This window comes from Podarcis raffonei, chromosome 13, assembly GCF_027172205.1.
Source record: "Podarcis raffonei isolate rPodRaf1 chromosome 13, rPodRaf1.pri, whole genome shotgun sequence".
In the NCBI taxonomy this organism is placed as follows: Eukaryota; Metazoa; Chordata; class Lepidosauria; order Squamata; family Lacertidae; genus Podarcis; species Podarcis raffonei.
This window is the reverse complement of record NC_070614.1, coordinates 33,151,624-33,172,447: the sequence shown is the minus strand read 5'-3', so window position 1 is coordinate 33,172,447 and position 20,824 is coordinate 33,151,624. Positions and strand designations below refer to the sequence as shown.

The following is a 20,824-nucleotide window of genomic DNA, read 5'->3' as shown; positions in this document are numbered from 1 at the left end:
GTTATTGACAGGATCTGAAATAGATGAGCTCCAATGTGGTCCAAGCAAGAAAAGTTTAGACCCTCACAGGATTTCAATTCCTGCCTAACTTGTGATAACAAGCACTCAAAATTAACTTTCTTTAAAGAGTGCAACTTTTATTGTCATGAATATTCCCAGGCACTGTGGTACCTCTGGTTACAAACTTTATTCGTTCCGAAGGTCTATTCTTAAGCTGAAATCGTTCTTATCCTGAGGCATGCTTTCGACAATGGGGACTTCTGCTGTGCGCACACGCCTCTGGCACTCAATTTCCGTTCACATCCCAGGACAAAGTTTGCAACAAGGAGCAGTTACTTCCGGGTTAGCGGAGTTCGTAACCGGAAGCGTTCGTAACCGGAAGCGTTTATAAGCAGAGGTACCACTGTATGTCATCTTTTGACGACAGATTTAAAAACCCGCAATGCTTTGTTTGAAAGCTTGAGACTGTGGAAACAAAGACCCCAATATACATAAGTTCAGATTTGGTTTCATTGATGTGTAGGCCTGGCACTTTGCCAAAATTATTCAATTATTTCAGAACTTCAGGTATTGCCCATTCCAACTTTGATAACATGAGAACTATGTCATCTACAAAAAGGTTAATAATGGTATGATTTTTTGCACCTTCTATGATTCAACTTCAAAAGACATCAGTCCTCTGGGGAGATGCTCATCACACCTATAATTGTCAAAATTACTGGCTTCCAGCCTTTTATGTAGTGGATATACAAATGTCATTAGCAACAACCTGAATATGAAAAAGGTATAAAAACCTTGTGTTACTGAGCACTGGATATAGGCTTAGGCAGGGCTCTGTCATCTTCTTTTATGATTATATACTGTGCATGTTAGGGTATGTTTCCCACCACCTTATTCTGACATTATTTTAACCACAAAAAAGTATACTGTGAGTACTTTGTTTGCCCATTAAGTCATTCACTTTTGAGATATTTACTGATCACAACTCATGAATTGGGTGTGGATTAGACACATTTCTATGAACAGCTCCTGTATCAAAGCACTGTCTCGCTGTAATAAAACTCACATTCATGTGGACAAATGCACTGGGAATTTTCAGGTTTCCACTTTTTCCTTTGCACATTAAGAAAATAGCATTGATATGTTTAGTTGAACAAGTATATATGGAGATTTGAAATTACTCACCCACAGAGGCAAGTGTGAGGCAGTAAATAAAATACACTCTTCAGGAACACTGATGAACACAGAGGAATATAAGTTGAGGAAATAGTGGTGTTTGCATCTTAGGAAATATCTGCCATAATTCAAGGAAACCTGCAGGGAAACCAATAATAGTGCTATAGATGTAAACATGGGAATCGACATTTGGATACAACGTTTCTTCAGCAGGATAATGCTTATAGTGGTGGTGCTCCTCATATTGCTGTGCCACACTGTGTGCAAGACACATTCTATAAACTGTAGCATATATGATGATCCCCTCCCTATTCCTCATAAATTTTACCAACCAGGTGACCTCATCATCGGGGAAATGGTTTCCCAGGTCCTCTTCAACTACGATAACCTCCATTTCACAGAACAGCCAGCCCAGATGCTGTTCAATGAACCTCTGTAAGCCATTAGTTTTGTTCTCTCTCTCTCTCGCTCTCACTTTCGTTCTGTAAAATGCTTGGACCATTAAAATGGAAAGCATATCATAGTATAATAATGTGCATTAATAAGAATTTATATACTGGTATGAGAACAATGGAATTTGATCAAACTTCCTTCTTGGTAATTATTCTTTGCCTTACCTTTTTTTTTAATGTTGTTCAAAAATCACTATTTTCTTTCACAACTCCCAAGGAATGAATGGATCCTGTGCATTTCTATTGGGCTTTTGCTGAATAACTACATGGTGGATTATGCTCATGCTTTTCCTTACTTTTTACGTCTTATATTTATATATGACTTAATATTTATAAAAAAGAGGTTTTCAAAAGATAATATCTTCATCAATGAAAAAAGAGGCTTTTGCCACTTTTGTTTTCCCCTCACTTTGTTCCCATAGTTCTCTCCAGCACTGCCTTCTCTCATGCACTTCCATACTTCAGATTTATTTAACCATTTATTTTCTATTACTCTATTTGAGACATACATTCTTCCTATTAATGTCACCCCTACAGTTTTCCTAGCAAAAATACCAACATATTGTTCAAACAGACAGCACACTAAAGAGTGATCAAACTTTGGTTTCAAATTTTTAAAATTTATGCTGCACAAATAAAATATCATAGGGATATATGGATTTTAGAAAGTAGCTTCTGGCTTGCCTTCAGGAGCCATGCACTTCAGTAAGAAATTTGGTGTATTGTGAATTTGTGGAAATTTGTAAGATTTACTTTCTGACTGCAATATAATCTCCCAATTCCTGTCCTTATTCTAACTGCCCTTCATTTACATTAGTGTATTTCAGATTTTAGATAATATAAACGATTCTTTATCAGTTGCTTGAAGTGACAATGATATTTTATATTGCTTCTTTCATCAAAGCTGCCGGGCTTGTTACATAGGCAATCAGTATATTGAGTTGAACATTAGAAATGTCACTTGGGAGAGATTTTTTTTTTAAAAAAATTCACAAATATATTAGAGTGCCCAACAATAGAGAAATATGAACATTTCATAGCAAATGTTTTGGCTTCCGCCATCCACACCTACTCGGAGGTGAAACAAAAGGGTACAGTCAAGGTCTGGCCATGTGGTGGGCCATGTGGTGGGTATATTTTTTTGGGGGTGTGTGAACGAATTCCTATGCCCCACAAATAACCCAGAGATGCATTTTAAATAAAACCACACATTCTACTCATGTAGAAAAATGCTGATTCCCGGACCGTCCACGGCTGGATTGAGAAGGCGATTGGGCCGCATCCAGCCCCCGGGCCTTAGGTTGCCTACACCTGGTCAAGGTGGTAGTTATAGAACACTGTGGAGGGAATACAGCTCTAAAAACACATATACACCTACTTCAGCTAATTCTTGTTCTTAATATGTTAGGGAATTGAGGAAAAATGTTAAGAGAACAGTTTATTAAGCTCTAGAGTGATTTCAAAACAGTTAGACTTCTTAGTTTTCCATGCAAGAATTATCTCTTTCAGATGTCAGTTCTTCTTCAGTCTATTGTAATTTATGGTCCTAAGGTTTGCCTCAATCTTGGAAGCACATGAATGAATGAATGAATGAATGAATGAAGAGTACAAATGCTTTTTTGTTATTGTGGTTGCTTTATTAAACAGGTCATTCTTATTACAGTTCAGTGCCTAAGAACTACCAGCACACCCTGGCCTTGGTATTTTCTGTCAAAGAAATAAATGAGAACCCCACAATCTTGCCAAATATCTCTCTGGGCTTCCACATCCTCAATAGCTACATGGCAGCAAGAATGACTTATAAGGCCACTCTGAGCCTCCTTTCAACACAACAGAAACGTATCCCCAACTTCAGGTGTCACAATCTGATTGCTATCATTGGAGGATGTTTCTCTGAGACCTCTGTCAATATGGCTGCCATTTCAACAATCCAGAAGACTCCACAGGTAAGCTGGGTGCATGAGGGAATGGAGATTTCAGAACTATAGCATAAGATCTTGAAATTTAGAAAGCATTTGACCAAAATCTTCATACTGTTTTGCTAGGCAAAGTGGTTAAATGCATGCTTAATAATACTAGAAGATGAAATCATTACTAATCATTCCTAACTGGAAACTTTACTGAAGTATTGCTCTTTCACTAGGGCTGTGAATGCCCCCAACAACAACAAGAAAATCTGATTCTGGGCAAAGACAGGTATCTCAAGGGGTGGTTTTGTTTTGTTTATTCTAACTGTCTTTAAATTTAGCCTTTTCATTTTCTTTTTTTTTACAGTTAATATCTTCCTGTTTCATGAAGAATTTTTAAAAAATCTGAATCATTTGGAATTCTATTTTCCAGACAACTAAGTCAAAGAAAGGCAGGTAATCACTAAGAGGTGTTTCCTTAATGCAGTTATGAAATAAAAGGCAGTGAGGTGGACAGGTAGAGAAGCAGCAGGCATTGGAACATTTGTAAAGGTGGGTGGGATGTATTGCTGGCAGGGCAAGGACTGGAAGAATTGATTTTTTTTATTAAAAAAATCTCCTAGCTATGCAAAACAACAAAGCACCCATTACAAGTTATAACTTACAGCATAGTGAGAAATATGACACGAGAACAAACAGCTCTCTGTAGAAAGGTGGTACCCCAAATTGTGTGTGTCAAGCAACTAAGAAAAGAAGACAGCCCGCAACACATACACAAATTATTATCATTATCATTATTAAATAAAGTCGGGATGGGAATGATTGACTGTTAACCAAACGAAAGGTCAGCTCCTCTCCTACTATACATCATGCTGTGAACAGCCTGGCATTTTTCTTGTAGGATGTCTGCTGTCTGTTCTTGTTTGTTTCAATATCAATTTGAGAGACAGTCTGGCTTTTCTTATTTATTTATTTTTAAATCCATATTGCCATGTAACTCCAGGGTAACTCTGGAAGCACCACTCCATTCATAGAAATCTATAGGCACCCAGACCTACCCCATGTGCAGTGTGAATCAGCTTAAGGTATCCTGATGTGGTTCATACCTCATCTGAGTGATTTGCACAACCCTGACAATTTCTCCTCATCAAACTGAGAAAGGTTTTGCACTTGGTTTTCGCCTACCTCATAGCAATCGTCATAACTTTATAAGGTTTGGCAGTTAAGCATTGGAATAGCAATGTGGGGGAGAGGAGGAGCGGCCATCACCTGCCCCTCCATGCTTAAGGGTATTCCGTTAAATGAATCGGGGGGGGTGGATCTCGTCCGAAGCCCAGGGGTGGGCTAGGGCCATGCCACGACCCCAGCAGGAACCTAGGGGATGCTCGAGTCGATCCACATTGGCGGAGCTCCCCCTACTGGTGGTTTACCCTTACCAGACTCCCTGCAAGGCGGGCAGGAGTCAGATATAGTCTGTTGATCCCAATGCCTAAGCCAATACCGCTCACATTTTGTAACCAATAATGTTGTGGCCTAAATTTTGCCCATTAACATTAACTTAAAATTCTGTGTCCTTGTGTCTTTATTCTAACGGGGGTGGCTTGGGGCTTTGACATGCAACATGGAGCCTTAAATTCCACAGCCTTTAAGTGAGTGATCTGTTTGTATGAATTTGTGTGAGATCTTCAAGTTATACCAAATATGAGCGATCTGGTTGTGTGAACTATACAACTCCTGGCTAAGTGCCACTGACTACATATTATCCCTTAAAGAAGAAAATAATGCAGAGGTGGAGGGGTGTGTCTCATAATACTTCTGTCAATTATGATGCAGCTTCAAGGAACATCAAGACACTGGGGAAATTATAATCACACGTATCATTGTCAGAATTATTTGTTTGCCTTGTATTTAACAGGGGTTATACAGGTTTCATTAACCAGACCAATGATCAGAATCTGACAAAAATATATAAACCTGCAGTGCTATTGAGCAATGGATCTCTGCATAAGCAAGGCTCTGACATTTTCTTCTCTGATTATACATGTCAGGGTATGTTTCTCACCAGCTGACTCTGACAAAAAACGATGCTGCATAAGAATCCCTATCCTGATTCTCTCTCTTTGTCTATATCTGCTTCACAGATATTTACTGCCTCACTTTAATGAAACTCACATTTCATGGAGAATCCATGGATAATTTTCAGGGTTACACTTTCTTTGCACACCATTTTTTGGGGGGAAATCATTCATACCTGTAGCTGAACAGATGTATATGAATATTTTAACTCACTCATAGAGGAAGAAGTGAAGAGGTGCACTGTTGAGAGTGCTGATGAACACAGAGCCATTTTTATAAATAAGATCAAGAGAAAAATGGTGCACATATACCCTAAGATATCAAGCTGTAAATGAGTGTAGCACCACTATCTGTAAGAAATCATATAATAGCCATAGAGCTGTAGATACTAACCTGGGAATGTACATCTGCACGCAAAATATTATCAACAGAATCATGCTTGTGGTCTTGTTGTTGCTTGTATTGCTGTGTCACACTCTGTGTAAGACACATTTCATTAACTGCCATATATTTGATGACCCCCTCCCTATTCCTCATGAATTTTACCAGCCAGCTGATATCATCATCGGGGAGATTGTTTCCCAGGTCTTCTTAAACTATGATGACTTCAATTTCATGAAACAACCTACACCAATGCTGATCGATGAATCCATGTAAGAAATTAATTTTGTTCTCTTTCTCTTTCTTTCCCATTCTGTAAAATACTCACACCATTAAAATGGAAAACACACCATAATTCAAGACTGTGCATCAATATGAATTTATGGTCTATCTACAATAATCCTAAAGAAAAACATAACAAAAGTGGAACTTGGTCAATTTCACACTTCCAGCTTGTTAATCACCTTGTCTTACCGTTACATGTTATTGTTGATCATGAACCACTAATAAGTTTTCCCCCACAAGCTTCATTGAATAAATGATCCTGTACATTTCTATTGAGCTTCTTCTGAATAATCACATGGTGGATTGTGCCTGTGCATTTATTTATTTATGTCATAGATGGTTTAATAATATTTGAACAGTCTTTAAGGGGAGAGGGGCCAAAATTTAACAAATTAATGAAAACAAAGGGCTTTGCCATTTCAGTTTTTCTCAGACTTTACCCCTCTCTTTGCCTGTTCTCATGTATTTCCAGACTTCTGGTCTTTTTAATGATGCATTAGATACTATTATATTTGAAAAATACCAAAATGTTTAACTCTACCTATTTCTTTCACACTGGAGAGGATTCTTGTCTCCAACTAGTGTTCATACTAAAAGTTCACAAATCTAAAATTATAGTGGCATGTATATTTTAGAAAGTAGATTGTGAATTGGCCTTCAGAAACATGCACTACATGGGACATTTCTTTCACATGTAGGTTAGTTTCTGGAAATTTGTAAAGCTCCCCTTTATGCATCCAACATAATCTCACATACCTCCCCTTGTTGTAAGTGTCCTGCAGTTACATTAATGTATCTCGGATGTCAGACAATATAGATGTTCCATTGTTCGTTGCTTGAACCAAATATGTTGGACATGGTAAAGAGATTTTCGGTGTATCAAATTAAATGATAACAATATCACCTGGAGAGATTTTAAAGACTGACTTAATAGAGTTACTTTAAAAAAAAATACAGATACGAATGTTTCGTAGCAAAACATTTCAGCTTCTGCCATCTTCAGCAGCTTTGATGTGGATAAAGTATGCTGCAGTTCTAGTGCTGAAAGATGGAATACTCACAGATTGCTTGGCCTGAATGATGCAAAATTTAGACAATGCTTTATTAAGGTGCCTTGTTCAAATGTTTTCTCTTGTTTCCACTATTCCTGGATGAGATAGCATTTCTGTTGCCATGACTGAAAAGTCCTGGCGACTATGACACTCTGTCATTGTCATCAAAGCAGCAGAAGTCAGAAGCCAACTAATTTGCTTCTTTGGGGAGTATAAAACAACCAGAAAAATAGGTGTCAGAATTGTTGTGCTGGGAACCTTTAGCATTTCCTCCCTTTAAAAAAACCAACCAACCAACCAACCATCTATTATTGTTTAAGATGAGCAGAATCAACACAGACTGAAGACATGTTAGCTCTTCAAAGGACATTGATTTAAGAAGGATAGCTGCAAGGCCAGCCTTTGCTCTTTTGGTTATTTATTTATTACAAATCTTCCCTATTGCTTTAATGTCAGTTTATGTGAAATAGCAAATATCATAGAAATGCCTCTATGTAAGAACACTGCTAAATTTCAGAGAATATGTGCAGGGAGGATGTTTTTTGTGCTAGATGTTCTTATATTTGATGCTGGAGTTGTTCAAAAGTGAGTTTGCTTCCTCCCCTATGGGTTTGTGAAGAACATATATCAACTGTGATTGCCCCTTACCAGGGTTGCCTCTTGGATGGGTTCTATGGCCCATTGGCTCCCATGTGGGCTTCTGGACAGACCCCTTTAGCAGGGTACTCAGATATTAAAGATAAAGACCCCATGCCTTAACCACCAGAGTTGTGACAATTGCTATGAGGCAGGCAAAAACTTTCAGAAAGGCCAATTAGTCTGCAGGGGAAATTCCTCCCTGGCCCAGAATACTGCAACTGGCTTGTCCATAGCAAGGTTCTAGCATGTTCCAGCCCACCCACCTTTGGGTAGGACTAAAAAGCAATAGGATGGGAGGGTGACCTCTCTGCCCCTAAAGCAATCATCCCATATCATGGGCCTCAACACATCAAAATTGTGCCACAGGAAGAAAAGCTCCAACATTCCCCCTCTGGCTGCGTGAATGATGAAAACCCCACCTCCAGCACCCAATGGCCACAGCACAACTGTACTGGGGCAACAAGGCGCCCCCAATCCTCCTAGGGAAGTGACTATTACTACTTCACAGCAGGAATGTACTTATTTCAGATTTTTCTCAATGTATTGTCTTCTATGGTCCGAAGGTTCACCTCAGTTTTGCAAGCATTTGAATATATGATGATAACGAGCATTTTTGTTGTGGTGATTTGTTAAGCTCTAGAGTGATCTCAAAACAGTTAGACTACTTGGTTTTCCATGCAAGAAATATAATCATCATCACCATCATCATCTGCCTCTTTCATTTGACAAACGTTTTGTGTCACGGGGAAGGTGGTAATTCTGTATTGATTTGCTATGGATGTTTGTATGTGATGCCAATAAAAGTTTTGATGATGATGATGATGAAATATCTCTTTCAGGTGTCAGTTCCTCTTCAGTCTATTGTAATCTATGGTCCTAAGGTTTGCCTATATCTTGGAAGCACATGAATGAAAAGTACAAATGCTTTTTTGTTATTGTGGTTGCTTTATTAAACAGTTGTCATCCTTATTACAGTTCAGTGCCTAAGAACTACCAGCACATCCTGGCTTTAGCATTTGCTGTCAAAGAGATCAATGAAAACCCCACAATCTTGCCAAATATCTCTCTAGGTTTCCACATCCTCAACAGCTACTTGAGCGCAAGAATGACCTATAAGGCCACTCTGAGCCTGCTTTCCACACAACAGAGGTTTGCCCCCAACTACAGGTGTAACGACCAGAACAATATGATTGTTATCATTGGAGGATGCTTCTCTGAGATCTCTGTCAATATGGCTGCCATTTCAGCAATCCAAAAGACTCCACAGGTAAGCTTAAAGTGCTGGGAAGTTAATGATGTCCAGCAGTGGGTTGGACTTTCTTCCTTTCTCCCAACAAAGGGCTTGCTCTTTACTGGCTCCTGCTTGTGGCTGTGCCTACTGAATCCTTTGAAAAGGGCTTCCTGGTAGTTGGAGCAGGAAAAGCTAGCCTATGAGCACACCAGTTTGGCCACTGGTGCTTCTGCTGCCACCTGTCACCTTGGCTTTTGGCCACTTCTATGCAAATGCCTTATTTTATTGTCTGTTCCCATCTTTCTGTGCTGCTGCCCTGACTGTGTACAGTTGTCCCTTGGTTGCCGAATGCCACAGAACGCCTCGTACATTTCTGCTCCTGAATGATTGAAAACCAGAAGTGAGTGTTCCAGTTTTCGAACGATTTTCGGAAGTCGGATGTCTGGCATGGCTTCCATGGCTTCCAGTTGAGTGCAGGAAACTCCTGCAGCAAATCGGAAGTCACACTTGGTTTTTGAACGGTTCTGGGAGTCGAACGGACTCCCGGAATGCATTCTCTTCGAGAACCAAGGTACGACTGTACAGTGCTGGATCTACATTCACACAACACTTCACACAAATAATAATGGATTCAGGAAGGACTGGAAAACTAATAAGAACAATAGGACAAAACACTGCTTAAAAAACAAAAACAGATATTTATTTATTTTACTATAAGCACTTTGACTGGAAGGGAGGAAAGAATCAGAAAATATACAATGCTGGTTAGGTTGGGTAGGTTACTGGTAGGGTAAGGATTGGCAGACTTTATATAGATCTAGATCTCTCTCTCTCTCTCTCTCTCTCTCTCTCTTGCACACACACACACACACACACACACACACAACATGACAGTTATGGCTATGAAAATAGGCCTGTGTGTGTGTGTGTCTGTGTGTGTGTGTGTGTGTGTGTGTGAGAGAGAGAGAGAGAGAGAGAGAGAGAGAGAGAGAGAGAGAGCGCACCTGCCTAATAACTAAGAAGACGCAGAGACAAAAATTGTTGGTGCTGATGTTGTGAAAAATATGTTGGATTACAGTGAAAGAAAGGGATGGAATGAAATAAACAGAGGTATAAATTGGGACTAGTGGCAAACAAGATAACCTGAGAAGAAAAATATCTAACCAGCAAGCAACCATGCATTGTTCTTTCAAGCAAAGGACTATGAAGAGACATGTTTGTGCAAAACAGCTCCAAAATTCATTGTTTTACAATCTGTTGAGTTTTAGGCTTTAAGACCTGAGTTTAAAAATAACTGCTGTAGGTTTTAGAAGCCATCTGCACAAGAGGAGCAAGCATTCAAATGTTAAAACTACACAGGGGAAATTCTATATTAAAGAGTTCTTGGTGATAGTGATGAAGTTAACAAGAAACAGGGTTTGCTTATCACCCTTTCCTCTAATGGTACAGGTTATAGACCCTGCCATCACAGAACTACAGTATAATTTAAGGCAGAGAGGAATTAACCCATATGGGAAATTCATAAGAATGAATTAATAGTTGAGCAGAATGTCCGGGTTATAGACTCTATGTAGAAAGTTTGAAGGAATATTTTCATTCTGAAAAGAATGGAAAGTAAAGAGCGCACATAATAGCATTGTAAAAATACTAGAACGGCTGCCACACAGAAGATCACAAAAACTTGTTCTAACCCTCAGGATAGCACTAGAAGTTGGTTTATTTTTAGGCGACCTATTCAGTACAGTTCAGCAGTAGATATGTGCACTCTCTGTCACTCAAGGTATTACATAAATAGAAGCTAGGTAGCCATCTGTTGGGATCACTCAAATTCTGGATTTGCGGCATCACACAGGGATCTCGACTAGATGAACTACCTAACCCAGTGCAATGCTATGATTTCAAGAGATAGCATTTATTCATCATTTCTGGTTTTTTCAGGCAACTTATGGATCATTCTTGCCACTGCATGGTTCCAAAATGCTATACCCATTCCTGTACCAAATGGTTCCAACTGAATCCCACCAGCAAACGGGAGTTGTGCTGTTATTTCACCATTTTGGGTGGAAATGGGTTGGAGTTGCTGCTGTGAATGATGACAAAGGGGACATGTTTTTGCAGACAATGGTGCCTATGCTTTCCCAAAATGGCATCTGTTATGCCTTCATTATAAGGCTACCAAAATGGAACTATGTGGCTGAGATGACAGATTTGTTTCTTGAGCACTCGAATACATATGAAATTGCAACCGAGACAAAATCCAATGTATTCTTTATATATGGTGAACCTCCATCTTTTCAGGTTGTGAGGATATTTCTTTTTGTAGCATTCAATATGGAATGGCCTCCTCTTGGTAAAGTGTGGATTGTTACATCCCACTGGGATTTCACCTCGGTGTCCTTTCAAAAGACATGGGATATGCAAACCTTCCATGGTTCCATATCTTTCACCGCTCACTCAAATCAGCCACCAGGCTTTCAAAAGTTTATTGAGGGGTTAACGCCTTTTGGAGTGAAAGGAGATGGATTTATCCAGGACTTCTGGGAACAGGCATTCAGCTGTTCATTAAAGAAGCAGGAGAAAGATGAAAAGGAAACATGTACTGGGGAGGAGAAGCTGGAGAGCATTCCTGGTATTTTGTTTGAAATGAAGATGACTGGCCATAGTTACAGTGTCTACAATGCTCTCTATGCCATGGCACATGCTTTGCATGGCATATATAGGTTGAGATTGAAGCAAAGAAGGTTGTCAGGAAATCAGAGACTGGTATTTCAAAATGTGCAACCATGGCAGGTAACTACAATTTAATGTATGACCCAGAAGTAAATAAACTTTAGGTGCTATTAATCTGTTTGGATAATAAACAACAGCTTCAGTGTAAAATCATGATTTTTGATATTGTGACAAGTTAAAAATATTACCAGCGAGAAATAAAGAGTAATCACATATATTGTCCAGAAATAAAACAAAACATACACTATGATAGGGCTTTGTGAAACTCATTGGAGTCGCTCCAAGACCTAATTATCTCTTTCTTTATATTGTCTTTCAATGTAGGTTCATGACTTTCTAAGGCATATCATATTCAATAATACTGTCGGAGAAACAATACGCTTTGATGATGACAATGGAGAATTAGTTGCAAGTTTTGATATTACAAACTGGATGATGTTCTCCAATGGCTCAGTCGTCAGAGTCAACGTTGGAAGATTGGATCCTCAGGCTCCTCCAGGCAAAGAGTTATTGATTCATGAAGACCAAATTGTCTGGCACCAATGTTTTAATCAGGTGAGAGAAAGTGGGAAATAATTAAGATTATATGCCAAAAAAAAAAATGTTCATTAGGCCAGTTTATCACTCCACCTTCTGTGCAGGTACTGAATTATGCTGGAGAACATTATTTTTCAACAACAACAACAACAATATAGATCATTCCTTTCTTTCCATAGTTCTGGAAATCTCAGTTTACTCTGACCTCATGATCCATCTCTAAATGTCTTATGGGGGAAAGAAAACCAGGATCTCTGCTGGGTCCTCTTCAAAGAAATATTGAGGGGGGCGAAGATCCCTCGGCCCCCTAGAGTTGGCACACTATTTACAGGCCTGCCATTCTTAAAAAAAAAACAAAAAACTAGTTCTTACTGCAAGCAACATTTATCATCTTGCTGATTTTTCCTAAGATCTGGGCACAAGAACAGCTATCTTCATGGTTGAAGCATTAATCTTTGTAATCAAGCCTTTAAACTGGTTAATCAAGTTTAATTCTAACTCAGTGTGGAGAGAACAGGTCTGCAAAGATTTAGACTTTAAATTTATTATTATTTGGGGCAGGGAGATTCATCTTAGTCAAGAAGAAAAATGATTCAAATATGAGAGCACACCCAACACCACTTATGTACGTTTTTTTCCCTTTGAAGCTGAAGCCTATAACAGCAGTACTATCAGACTATGTAATCTATTACACAGAAGTGGCACGCTATTTGCAGAACTGCCACTCTTTTTTAAAAACAAACAAAACCTCTCTCATTTATAATCATCCATAATATTTCTGCACAGATATTGCCAGTTTCTGTATGCAATGGCAACTGCAATCCTGGCTACAGCAGGAAAAAGAAGGAGGGGGAGAAATTTTGCTGCTATGATTGTGCCCCATGTCCAGAAGGGATGATCTCTCACCAAAAGGGTAAGAGATATAATTTCCTGGTATATCAATAAATTTCCATAAAGTAAAACATTATCTATTATGTTTTGGTCAGAAGGTGTGCACCCACTGAATGGATGTAGTGTTAATTCACATAACAAATACCTTTCAAAAGAGCTACACATTTGTAGCAATTCCAAAGGCAGACTAGGCAATCTTGGCTGCCTGATAAAAGAATTGCATGAATGCAAGATCACAAAAGGATGTATTCTCACTAATGTTTAGAATTGACTTTCTCATACATTTTGAAATAATACTCTTACTTTTCCTTTTTTCATTTTTAAAAGACATGGATTCCTGTATCAATTGCCCAGAAGACCAGTATCCTAACAAGGACCAAACTCAATGCATTCCAAGAGTTCTAAGCTACTTCTCTTACAAAGAAGATTTAGGGATCATCTTAACTATCTTGGCTATTTCTTTCTCTTTCATCACAACTTCAGTACTTGGAATTTTTATGAAGCACAGGGACACTCCCATAGTCAAAGCCAACAACCGAACCATCACCTACATCCTCCTGGCCTCCCTCCTTCTTTGCTTCCTCTGTTCTTTGCTCTTCATTGGACAACCTGGAACAGTAACCTGCCTTCTTCGACAAACTACATTTGGTGTCATCTTCTCTTTGGCCCTTTCCTCAGTGTTGGCAAAGACTGTTACTGTAATTCTAGCATTTATGGCAACTAAACCAGGTGCCAGAGTTAGGAAATGGGTAGGGAAAGGTTTGGCAAATTCCATTGTCCTTTCCTGCACCTTTTTTCAAGCTGGTGTTTGTACTCTTTGGTTAAGTACTTCCCCTCCATTCCCAAATTCAGATATGCACTCATTGCATGGAAAAATCATCTTGGAATGTAATGAAAGTTCAGTTACCATGTTTTATTGTGTCTTGGGTTACATGGGTTTTCTAGCCATAACCAGCTTCATTGTGGCTTTTTTAGCCAGGAGGTTGCCTGACAGTTTCAATGAGGCCAAGTTCATCACTTTCAGCATGTTGGTGTTTTGCAGTGTTTGGCTGTCCTTTGTTCCAACCTACCTGAGCACCAAAGGAAAATACATGGTGGCTGTGGAGATCTTCTCCATTTTATGTTCCAGTGCCGGATTACTGGGTTGCATCTTTTCCCCAAAATGCTACATTATTCTGCTGAGGCCTGGGCTGAACAGCAGGGAACACCTCATGAGGAAAATAAAATGAAATATATGTGTGCATATCTTTGTTTTTAATTTATATTGAGGCTGGGAGGCAGAGGGATAATGTGTTGATAGAGATCCCAACAAAATTCAAGCAAGGGTGCAGACGTCTCTGTTTAATTCCTGTGAATAGACTTGAACCCACCTCAGATATGCTGGATTACTGGGTTGAATCTTTCCCCTAAACGCTACAACATTGTGCTGAGGCCTCAGTTGAACAGTAGGGAGGAACTGATAAGGAAAAGAAAATGAAATAATATATTTCCATCTCTCCATTGTGTGTGGGTTGCCATAGCAGCAAACTTTAGATTTACTATTTTTTATTTATTTGTATACCACCCTGTGCCCACATACTAATGGCATAGAATTCCCCCCCCCCACACACACACACACAAGTGTTGAATGGAATGCTTATGACCAGAGTACCTTTTGGTTATAAGGCACTGCTGTGAGGGACATAAGGGACATTTGATGAGATTTTGATTTGATGAGAGGACAGAGACTGAGGTGGCAACAAAAAGTGGGTAGGGACAACCAACCAGAAAGGAAAGCAACACTAACTGCCTTTTGCTATGAAGCTCACTGGGTGCTCCAAAAGTGTCCTGTCAGCTGCTTAAGGCACTAAGACCACCTAAGGCTCTGATATGGTAGCTTTGCAAGCCATTAACTCTGCAAAGGCCTATCTCCAAGTGAAGCCTTACAGATGTTGGCTTAATTGCAGTGCAGTAAGTCCCACTTCCTCAGGGGATCTGGATGGTTTTTGAAGGGCCCTCACTGTAGTCAGCCACCAGTTGTTCCAGCTGGCTGGAAAGAAAATGGTTCCATAGGAGACATTTCCTCTCAGTCGGAGAAGAGCAGCAAGATTGTGTCCTCTGTTAGGTTTGCCATATTTCAAACAGGATGGAGCCAAAAGCTTATCCTCTGAGTTGATGTTATAGTTCTTGGTCCATTACTCATGGTTCAGATAATATTCTTCTAATCCCACACAGTGATCATTAAGCAGGAGCTCCATAACAGAAGAATGACAGAGCCCTGCCAATACCTGGATCTAGTTTTGAAGGATACAAGGGTTTTATAGCTCTTTTTCACAATCTTGTTTTTTTGTGTGTGTTGCTAGCCTGTGCTGAATGTCAGTGGCATTAACAGGTATGATTATCATTTCCCCAGTGTGTTGTTGACTTCTGAAGTTGTATCATGCATAACAAAAGTGCTAGAAGATTTTTTCTTCTTTCCACCTGAATCATAAACATATTATTTTGTCCTAAGTAGTCAGCGTTATGTAGCCTGGTAGATCCAGATCTGACCAGTGGAAGAGTTAAGTTCATCCAAAGAGCCTTCAGATTATAATCAAAGGAATTATGAAGTTCATATGAACTCCTGCACACATTGAAGGAACACAGGGATTTTGATTGAAAAACCTACTTATTTCTGCCCAGTTTACATTTCACATTCACATAATCATGCTCTGTTTAATTCCATTTACGCATGTGCTTGTTTGTTTTTAATAAGAAAATCAGTTTTAAAATACCATACATTTATCAAAGTAATAATAGAGTACTGTGCTTACAAGGTGGCAAGTACGTAAGGAAAACCTTTTTTTTTTTTTTTTTTGGTAGAATTTCTCAGGATGGGACAGTTTTGTCAGAGCTGTGTGCACATTGGTTCATACATTCTGCATATCTACATTCTGGTGCACTCAGAGGGCCCAGATGTTTAAATCCAGCATGTTTGCTCTACAATAAAGGTAAAGGGTAAAGGTACCCCTGACTGTTAGGTCCAGTCGCGGATGACTCTGGGGTTGCAGCGCTCATCTTGTTCTATAGCCCGAGGGAGCCGGTGTTTGTCTGTAGACAGCTTCCGGGTCATGTGGCGGAAATGCTGTTTACCTTCCCGCCGGAGCAGTACCTATTTATCTACTTGCACTTTGGCATGCTTTCGAACTGCTAGGTTGGCAGGAGCAGGGATTGAGCAACCGGAGCTCACCTCGTCACGGGGATTCGAACCACCAACCTTCTGGTCGGCCAGCCCTAGGCTCTGTGGTTTAGACCACAGCGCCACCCGCGTTCCTGCTCTACAATAAAGAGCAACCTAAATCCTTCCCCATCCATTTGTACATGTGGGATCATGGGGACAAACAACCTGTCACTACCAATCACTGATGCCATGCAATGTACTCCACTTCCTTTGCAATACTCCCCCATGGTCTGTGCAGTCAATGGACCTGCTTTGCAGGAAGTTGGACCAGATGACCCTCAAGATTCCTTCCAACTCTACAATTCCATGATTTTATGACCGTGGAAGAAGCGTATAAAGTTTTAGACAGCTAGAGGTTCTCCATACAGGAATCCTTCTTTCATGGGGAATCTCTACACACAAACAGTTGTAGATGTATAGAACTCATTCCAATGCTTGTTCGGCTAGAGCAAAAGATGTGGGTGAGTGTGGCACTGGTGGTGGGTGGGCTAGTCTGATTGTTGGTGCCCATAGACAAGGTTTATTACACTGGGCAACAATTTTTTACTTTTTGAATGTTGTCTAGATTTCTACAACTGATTTAGGGTATTTTTGCACTGCTGAATCAGGAAATGGCATCCGTTTCTCTCCATCAGGTCAGGTTTTCTGTAAACTGAATGGTGGGCATTGATAAAGGTAAGTACACGTAAATTGCATGTTGCCTCACCATTTTTCAAACTTCAGGGCTTGAACTTCTGTTTCTTGGAACTCCTGGAATGCTCAGCAGCACGGAGGTCTCTCTTCAGAGTCCAACAGTAGTCAGCCATCATGACTGTGTCCCAGCGACCCTGATACCTGGTCTCCATCTCTTTCATGTCCTAATGGAATCTCTCCCCCTGCTCGTCACTCATTGAACCTAGGTTCTCAGGAAACCGGTCCATATGTGAAAATAGGTAGTGCATCTTGACGCTCATGTTGCAGCCCAGGTTTCTGAAAGCAGTCAGCATGTTGTTGACAAGTTCTGCGTAGTTTCTGGCCTTATTGTTGCCAAGAAAGTTCTTCACTACCAGAACAAATGCCTTCCACGCTTCCAGTTCCACTTCGTTCATTGAGTTTCCGAACTCTGGATCTCTGATGAGCTGGCGGATCTGAGGACCATCAAAGATGCCAGCTTTCAACTTCTCCATGGTCAATCCTGGAAAAGCCTGGCACAAATAAATGAAGCAGTCACCATCCTTGTCCAGAGCCTTGGTGAACTGCTTGATTAAGCCAAGCTTGATGTGCAGCGGTGGGAAGAGTATTCTGTCTCTGTCCACCAGAGGGTCGTTGATGACGTTCCTTTCTTTGCAAGGCACCAATTCCTCCCACACAGGCCAGTCCTTCTTCGTGTAATGCTGAGCACAGTCCCTACTATCCCACATGCACAGAAAACATGGGTACTTGGTGAAGCCAGACTGTTGTCCCAACAAAAAGTTCACCATCTTCAGGTCAACACAAATAAACCACTTATGCTGATCATAACCAATTTTCTCCAGCACATACTTCACCGCTTCATAGTTCTCCTTCAGTGTACTCGAGTGAGCCAGGGGTATAGAGGCAAACTGGTTGCCGTTGTGTAGCAGAACACATTTCAGTGATCGCTTGCTGCTGTCAATGAACAGTCTCCAATCTTTGGGTTCGTACTGTGGCACTCCAAGCTTGAGCAGAAGCTGTGCAATATCTGCAAAGTACACCAAGTCCTTCTCTTCTGAGAAAAAACGGAGGTACTCTTGATGCCTGTTGCGCAAGAAGCTGATGCAAGCACTGTCAGAGAGGAGGTTTTTCCCTTCAATCTGGATGCCAACAGTTCGGCAGAGTCCTTTGACAAGCTGAGGTCGCGAACTAGATCATTCAACTCCTTTTGGGAAAATGGATGTGGAGCATCATCTTCAAGAACCACTTCTTCTTCATGTCCTTCAACACTGGAGGCATCTTCATCACTAATATCAGGAAGTTCTCCGAAGATAGCCACTGGAATTTCATCACAATGAGCGACAGGACGACATGCTGATTGAAGATCAGGATACTTCGTGGGGCCGCTGCCCCATTAACTTAGTTTTGATCCTCCAACTTTATGCTTTGCTGGACCAATTTATGGAAGATTTCGAGGTTTTATGACTTCAAACTGATCCCTTTTTGACATAATCATCCAGAACTATCGGACCTGAATACTTCTTGTCATTAAAATAAGCATTTCCAATCAAAACAATTATTTGACAAGGCATTTTACCCCCACCAACTTCTTCTAAATGCTCCACACAAGCGTACATGTGAACAAAAACATAAAAAAGACATGTGGCCATAGCTCAAAAACTTGACCTGATTGAGCAAAACCAATGTGATTTTTGGATTCAGCGCATCAGATTCATCCTAAATCAGCTGAAAAAACGCAGACAACAAATTTGTTGTTGACCAGTGTTGTTTATTTATTTATTAAATTTATATACCACCCTTCATCCATAGTTCTCAGGGCAGTTCACAACATAAAGTTGCAAGATAAAAACACAATACATATAATAAAAACAATAATGAAAAGCACAACCTCCCTTTCCCCCACCCTCACCCCCTCCAACAAACACATTTAAAAGGCTATAGGATGCTAATCAGTCCAATAATTGGTTGAAAAGAATGTGTTCATCGCACACTAAAGGTGTATAATGAAGGCATCAGTCAAACCATCCCAGGAAGAGCATTCCACAAATCAGGAACCACTGCAGAAAAGGCTCGTTCTCGTGCTGCCACCCTCTGGAGCTTTTGTGGAGGTGGCACAAGAAGAAGGGCCTCAAATGATTATCACGGAATCCAGGTAGGTTCATATAGGGAGAGGTGGTCCTTGAGGTATTGTGATCCTGAGCCGTTTAAGGCTTTATAGAACAAAACTAGCACTTTGAATTGAGTCCATGCAACCATACAGTATGTGTGCTTTTTGTCAAAGCGAAACCCCTAGGAATTGTTGAAACATACACACAGTCGAAATTTAGAATATATAAACTCGTAGGGCTGAAGATTTTTCTTCCTTTCTTCCTGAAGTTTTCAATGTGCACACGGTGTGGTGTAATGGTTAGGTGTTGGACTAGGAACTGTGAGAGCAGGGTTCGAATCCCTAGTCAGCCATAAAGCTCACTGGGGAACCTTGGAGCACTACCTCACCATGCTGTTGTGAGGATGAAATGGGGGGAGAAAAACTATGTGCACCACAGTGAGATTCTTGGCAGATAAAAGTAGTATGTAAAATGTGATGAAGAAATGAACAAACATATATAGTATTGCATAAATAAATACTGTAAATAATTTAAAAATTATAGTAACGAAAACAATAAATAAGACAAACAAGAATTTGAAGACTTCTAATAAAAAATATATTTCCATCATAGTAACAATGAACCTTAGATTTCCTGGCCTTTAAGTGAGTTGTCTGTTATGTGGATTTAACTCAAGTCCAGGATAAAAGGAGTGTACTTTCTGGCTAAGGGCCACTGGCCATTTGTTACCTCTCAGAAAAGAAAATATAGCTGTAGAGTTTAGGTAGAAAAATACACATAGTACTTTTGTTATTCAGGGCACAACTTCAAGGAACATCAGTACACAGGGGAGATTTTAATCACACCAATCATTGTCAAAATTGCCGGTATCCATCCTCTGAAACAATGGAGGGACAGATGTCTTCAGCAAGATCAACAATCAGAATCTGGAAAAGAACATATAAATACCTTGTATTCTTGAGCACTGAATATAGGCATAGGCAGGACTCTTTCATTTTCTTTTATGATTATTTCCCATATACATGTTGGAGCATGTTTCCCATCAACTGATTTTGTCACTTTAGATGTAAACATGAGAATGTACATTTGGAGGTGAAACGTTTTTGACAGGATCATGCTTATGGTGGTGTTGCTGCTTGTACTTCTGTCTCATGCTGTATGCAAGAAGTATTCCATTAACTGCAGCATATATGATGATCCCCTCCCTATTCCTCATGAATTTTACCAACCGGGTGACCTCATCATTGGGGAGATGGTTTCCCAAGTCTTCTTAAACTATGGTAGCCTCAGTTTCAAGGAAGAACCTACACAGATCTGGGTCGATGAACCTGTGTAAGACAAATTCTGTTTTCTTTCACTTTCAGTCTACAAAACGTATTTTAAATCTCAATTCTTTTTAGGTCTATTATTTTCTAAAGTGGTTCTAAAGTTTGCCACCATCTCGGAAACATTTGGATAAAAGATGCTGAAGAGTACAAATGCATTTTG

General features: G+C 40.0%; 1 pseudogene; it reads left to right on the top strand.

Annotated features, from left to right (window-relative positions):
* Positions 1-1,531: 1,531 nt before the first annotated feature.
* LOC128398786 (vomeronasal type-2 receptor 26-like) lies at positions 1,532-20,672 on the top strand (annotated as a pseudogene).
* Positions 20,673-20,824: the final 152 nt, after the last annotated feature.